The sequence below is a fragment of the Periplaneta americana genome, chromosome 2 (genome assembly GCF_040183065.1).
Source record: "Periplaneta americana isolate PAMFEO1 chromosome 2, P.americana_PAMFEO1_priV1, whole genome shotgun sequence".
In the NCBI taxonomy this organism is placed as follows: Eukaryota; Metazoa; Arthropoda; class Insecta; order Blattodea; family Blattidae; genus Periplaneta; species Periplaneta americana.
The window spans coordinates 59595901-59603151 of NC_091118.1; positions in this window are offsets into that span (position 1 = coordinate 59595901).

Genomic DNA, 7251 nt, shown 5'->3' on the forward strand with positions numbered 1-7251 from the left:
ATAATTTCGAGGGAAAAATTGTTCCGAGGCCGGGCATCGAACCCGAGACCTTTGGTTTAACGCACCAACGCTCTACCAATGAGCTACCCGGGAACTCTACCAGACACTTATCCAATTTTTCCCCTCTATATCCACAGCCCTCAAAGTGGGCTGACAACCGTCAAGCAACCAACATTGAGTGCACATTAACTCTGCGTGACTTAAATTGTGGTTTTCTGTTAACGAACAGTGACGTGTATTATGCAAATCAAGCTTTTAGGTATAACTCCCTGTAAAGTTGATTTGAATAATTTCGAGGGAAAAATTGTTCCGGGGCCGGGCATCGAACCGGGGACCTTTGATTTAACGTACCAACGCTCTACCAACTGAGCTACCCGGGAACTCTACCAGACACTTATCCAATTTTTCCCTCTATATCCACTGACCTCAAAGTGGGCTGACAACCGTCAAGCAACCAACATTGAGTGCACACTAACTCTGTGTGACTTAAATTGTGGTTTTCTGTTAACGAACAGTGACGTGTATTATGCAAATCAAGCTTTCAGGTATAACTCCCTGTAAAGTTGATTTGAATTTAAAATATTTGCTGAATAAATACAATGTAAGTTCGCAGGGCTAACGGCTTCGAAGCTGGGTACCTGGTTCTAATGAAGTGCACTGGTAGGAAACATAAAACATGGGGGCATGAGGTAGTTACTCTGCCTGCCACTATAAATTAACTTCAATCAAAGTCCCCAATTAAAAAAAAAAACAGCAAAACGGTTTTCAATTATTTTTAGAAAGGGAACAAAACCGTTGTCTTTCAGTGTTCAATATTTGTCGTACTACCTTCTTTCGGTTATTGTCGAAATTATATTGGGCTAAATCATAAGAGAATTTTTCTCTGTTTGTCTTTCATTCCGCTTTTGTTAGTTGGAAGTTTCAGTATAGGTGTAGCGTTTTTTTAAGTTTCTCATTACGACGAAGATTAAAATATTTGACAGCTGGGCGATGAGGTCTAGGAAGGGAAGAAATTGATTCAACAATAAATTGGAAGGCTTCAGAAGCAACTCTATCAAGATCTTGCGAGATATTAGTTATAATGTGCTGAAATTTATCTTTCCATTCTTGAAAAGGAGATAAGGATAATGAGTTTGCAGGCGTAACAGTATTAATAATTATTAGAAGAACATGTAACTGGATTTAGAATACCAATGGTAGATAAATTAGTAATACTACAATCTGAATATTTGGAAGTTATAGATTGTGTTCAGAAGGATGTGCTTTGCTTATGTGACTATTAACAGATTTATAATATTTACCTAATAATGTACACTGATGTTTTGACGCGTCTTGAAGCACCTGAGAATAGCAGAATCAGTCATTATACAGGAAAATAAATCCCTTGGATTTCCTGTTAATAACTACGTAGTGAAGTAAACAAACTCTTCATCAGATCAGAACATAATTATTCAGATTGCGATAATGCAAATCACACATATAATCTTGCCTAACTAACATTTCTACAGACGTATTAGTCACCAATTCACGTTAAAACAACATAAAAATAACTAACAATGTAATAATACCGTTAAAAATCAATAAATATGTCAGAATAACACAGATTGAGATCCAACATCAGACATGGCCGACTCTAGTCTAAAATTAATTGTCTAGATTTTGGCCTTCATGATGTTATTTAATTTCGTGTTTTTTTTTTTTTTTTTTTTTTTATGGCCTCGTGAAAATCGATGTTGAATAGAACAGAAAATAATACACAATATCTGACCGTAGAAGATTGGATTTTAATATTATATGTACAATGAAAGTTTGATCGTACTTATTTATTTTCCATTTTTTTTTTGTTTGCTATTACTTATACTCGCTTTAACATCTCTGGTCATATTAATCTTTTTGGTGAAATCCGAAGACTTGTGTACTTTTATCGATACTGGTTCTATTATTGTGAACTAGATGGCGTCTATAGATGTACCTATTACTAATTTGTTATGAATATGACTTTAGTGATGAATGAAGCCGGTGATATTCAGGGATGTCGTGGCCCGAATTTCCTGGTATTTATTGTTTATTGTTAGTAAAATAAAATATACAAAAATAAAGTCTTAATTCTTCCCTGAAGGAATAAAAACTCATGCTCAGGGAGTTATCTAAACACATACTTAACACAAACAAAGAAAATTATTAGACACAAAGTGGGTCAAGGAAAAAAATTACAGGAATAAATTAACGTTAAAAAATACAATTCAATTTTAACAATTTAAGTAATATCTATACATATTAAATCAATATATATTCTTTAAAAACTAAATTCCTAAAGATATTTTTGAAATTTCTGATACTAAAATTTTCCAAATTTGGGTATTTTTCAATTATTTTATTATATAACCTTAGACCAAAGTACGTACTATGACTAAGAACTGTGCTTGTGAAACACTTTGGTTCCTCTAGTCGTATATAATCGGATCTCTTAGTTTCATGTTTATGATGATATAATTTGAATTTATTGCGTTTTTTATGTATGAAGTTTAATAAGGCAATTAAATAAATTTATTATATTTTCAAAACATTGAAATCAGGGAACAAAAGCTCGGATGAGTGATCAATTGGCTTATTAAGAAATATTTTAATTATTCTTTTCTGAGCAAGTATTAGTGGAGTCAGATTAGAATTACAAGCATTTGCCCATTCTAAAATTCCATACTGGAGAATGGATTGAAATAAAGCTAAATAAATGAGACGTAAAATATTAACTGATAAATATAACAGAAATATAAGAAAGATATAAATTATTTTACGTAATCTATTGCATAAATATGTAATATGTTTATTTATTTGCCTTACGGTTGAGGGAAAACCCTGAAAAATTTCAAACAGAAAATTCAATCCGACCGGGAGTCGAATCGCGGCCCTCTGCAGGGTGTCCCCTACACCACAGAGGTGGTCGTATTTATTTTCATTTTTTAAATTAATTTAGCATCCATCTGTCCAATGTTAATGTAGCCTAAGTTTTTTTCCTGGTTATGAAGGTTAATTGTGCAAACTTGGGCAAATATTCGTCAAAGAGTGTAGATTTGCATTGGGTACAGACAGACAGACAGACAGACAGACAGACAGACAGACATATATACACACATATACATATCCGCATTCACTTTCACATACAGGGTTTCTACAAAAGAACTCCGGGGTTTCAGACAAAGTTTATTACACTAAGACCAAGAAAGTCAACTTACACGTAAAGATGACATGAAAGAATACACACAGAAGTTTTTTTGGTATATGGTAGATTTCAGTATGCAATCCGTTTGTAGTTCTGCATACATGCATACGATATTCAACCGCTTCCCATGTGCGCGCCATCATGTTGGGAGTTATGTTCGATATGGCTGTAGTATCCTTTCACGTAGATCGCAGATGATGGTCACGAATCTTTCAAGAAAACACAAAGTTCTTGACATACCCCCCCACATAAAAAAGTCAAGGAATGTGATGTCTGGACTTCGTGGCGATCATGGGATCGGTCCTCCTCTTCCAACCCATCTGTTGTGCTAGTGACAGACTACAGTCACTAACCGCGATTATCGACCTAATCGGGATCAGAAGCTAATCCTGTTTCCAGAGCTAGATAATCGCGCTGAGGTACGGCCCAGTGCACAAAGTAACATTTTAGTAATCTTTGGTTTCGAATCACATCGATAGTTTGAAGTTTTCTATTATTTATGAAGCTGCTGCTGTGGAATTTTGTTATCCGTTTCGTTGTATTATGTGGACTAGAAAAGAAAACGAAGTTAATGCCTAGAAAATGCCTATTACGATGCATCTACATGGTTCAATTTTCCATGCTCGTACGCTTGAAATCTGGGAAAAATATTGAAAGCATCAAGTTTCAAACGCGCGTTCAATTATGATGCATGAAGATTTTGTGTTTTGAAAGTCATCTTCACTACGTATATACGTATTCTATATTAATTAATACTAATACCAATCTTGCCTGGATTCCTTGAATGTGTCAAGTTGAAAGAGAAGTTGAACTGTGTATATGCATCTCTAGACGTATTGGAGAAATTTAATGCAGATGTGACAAAAGTAAAAAGAAATATATTCACAAATGACAGACGAATTATTCACATATGGAGGTCAAAAGAAGGCTGCTGAAAGATGTTTCGTTTCATTAAATCTTGACTTACAAACTATAATTGATTTCTTTTGAAATTTTTAATTTCAGCCTCCATTACGACGATATTGTTGAAGTTAGATTTCATTTTAAAAATATGTTTTATTACAAAAAATATATAAATCGTAGGCCTAATATAAATTATATAAGTTATAAAATCTGTTCCCAAAATAATATAAATAGTAATGGTATAAATTGTATCCGTAATGCGTGGCGCTACAGCCCGTGAAGGGCCCAGACCTCACGCCCACATGCCGGTGCAGAGGTGGACGATCATCCAACCAGAATGAAGGTATCGTGTGGTTAGCACGATGCCCCCCCCAGCTGTTATAACTAGCTTTCGCAACCGGATTTCGCTTTCTATCATAGCTCCCCAAGTGCATCACGATGCTGGGTGGACAACGGTCCCATACACTGGCTGAAATTTCATAAAAAAAATTATTTCCCCATGTGGACTCGAACAGCACGCATTACATAACGCGAGTGCTAGGCAGGATGACTTAGACTACGACGCCACGGAATAAATTGTATCAGTTTAGGTTATAAAATATTTAAACATTATTTCAACAAATCAATTTCCATATCACGCCGCAAGAAACAATAAAAAAGGCAAAACAATGAACAGACATTTTCATCTCCTCACATCGGTACTCTAATAGATAACAATAATAATGATAATAATAATCCGTGGCGCTACAGCCCGTGAACGGCCTAGACCGATCAGCCGGCTGCTGGCTTCACGCCCACATGACGAAGCAGAGGTGGACGATTACCCAACCAGAATGGAGGTATCGTGTGGTTAGTACGATGATCCCCCCAGCCGTTATAGCTGGCATTCGTAACCGGATTTCGCTACCTATCGTAGCTCCCCAAGTGCATCACGATGCTGGGTGGGCACCGGTCCCATACACTGGCCGAAATTTCAGAGAAAATTTCTTCTCCCATGAGGACTCGAACCAGCGCGCTTCCCGTAACGCGAGTCCTAGGCACGATGCCTTAGACCGCGACGCCACGAAGCAGGACTCTAATAGATAGTATGTTCTTCAAAATCGCTATGGCTCCACGCCTTGGTTGTAAACTCTGTCAGCCACACCAATGTATTTGCGGAGGAATCGCTAATATTTATGGCCACCATGCTTCAGCTGTGTGAGGAGAAAGGGTCGCATTCCCAGACATACATCACTCAAAGATATCTTCAAAAGATCTCTGACTTCTTGTGGCATCCTGTCTCGTGCGGATGGTAAACGACCAGATGGTCTCACCTTAATTCCATGGTCCAGAGGAAAATCTTTAATTTGCGACCCCACTTGTGTTGAAACTCAATCTCTATCTCGCTTGCCGAATACCTCCGTCTGCTGCTGAATTATTCGTGAAGAAAAAAGTCAAGAAATATGCACATATTTTAAACAATTGAATCGGTGAGTTGGAAAAGGGGTCAAGTCCATCATTTTTCATACTGGCATTTATTGGTGATACCTGACTGCTATGTCTGTACGCATCGTTTGGTATAACTAGGAGTCATGTCCCGTCCACAGAAGTGTGCATTAGATTAGTATTGAGTTGGAGAAGGGGTCATGTCCAGAGTTTTTTGTCTCTCCTGAACAATTTACTTTTCAGGACATGGCCCCTTTTCCAACTCAACGATTCAATTATACCTTTATCTCCTTTGCTGTGGAGACCTTCGGTCCTTGGAGTCATAACGCTAAAGATTTGGTATCTCAAATCGGCCAAATTTTGATCTCCATTACTGGTGATCGCCGTTATACTAATTGAATCGGGGATTGCAGAAACAGCACATGTCATGAAAACTAAATTTTTCAGTAGACACAAAAAACGGTATTACTGGTGGTAGACCATATCATTGGTTATAGTAGTGGCTTCTTTAGACAGAAGCCTAATAGATATGTTGTTTTATACCAAATTTATTGGAATCTAATGAATTGTTAATGAAATAAGTCAATATATTATCATGACATGTGCTGTTTCTGCAAGGAATCAAAATTGAAGGGTTTAGAACCATAGTGGGCCAAGCGCCATATATTAAAAACGGAGAAAGCAAGGTTTAAATTTAAGTGAATACCATAGTTTAATGAAGATTGACATATCATTTGGTTTTAATGTGTATACTTTATATTACTTGCTTTATACAGGCACATCATTTTATTTTTACTTCAATTTTTATTGTACCTGAGTTTTTGAATGTACTTCACTCCCACCCCTTCTACTAATGAAGTTCAACCGTCCTCCACACAGATCCAAAACCGCATGTTCAGTCATAGTAGCCTTACGGTCATAGTAAACAGTACGTTCCAAATATATGTTCGCGTTTTGCAGTGACGAAAGCGCTTTCAATATTGCATCATTTTCTATTTGCCTACGTCGCATTCCGGCTCCCCCTCCTGCTTCTATTCGCCTCTCTGTAAATGCTAGTGGCTGGACTGTCTTAGCTCTTTTCTGAGAAAATTAATTTCTGTTAGGAATTGGACGTCTACATAATATTATACCCATACAATTGTTTAAAATAACTTAAATAAAAGGGCCTCGTTAAGTAATTAACTGTCACGTGAGTTCCTCCCTTTCTACGACGCTGCGACGTAACCACTTCGATGGACAGTACATAGCATGTCTGGGTAATTTTCTTTTCGGATCGGGCTGAAGTGAAGATTGAATTTACAGTACGTAAAGTCTCTTTTATAGAGTAGGTACAGAATTATTTCAACCTGGTAATTGGAATTACGTACAAAGTCTATAGTGCGATAATATGCACATTAGAACTGAAGCCTGTATCGAAATGAACGGCCACCATTTTCAAAAATATGTATAAATAACCATATTATGATTATTTTTCAATTTAACTTCATTCTCTATAGTGTACGCTAATGTGCTGTAGACAGTATACAGTGCATAATGAATATGTCCGCATGGACAGCTCAGTTCGTGAGTAAAAACACTCATTGTTAATATTGTACTGTATTTTGATTAAACAAAAACCTAATGAAAATTATCAAACTCAAAATCGCGATATTTCCTAGTTTACGTAAATGGATGAAGTACTTTCCCCCCCCCTATACCTAGTA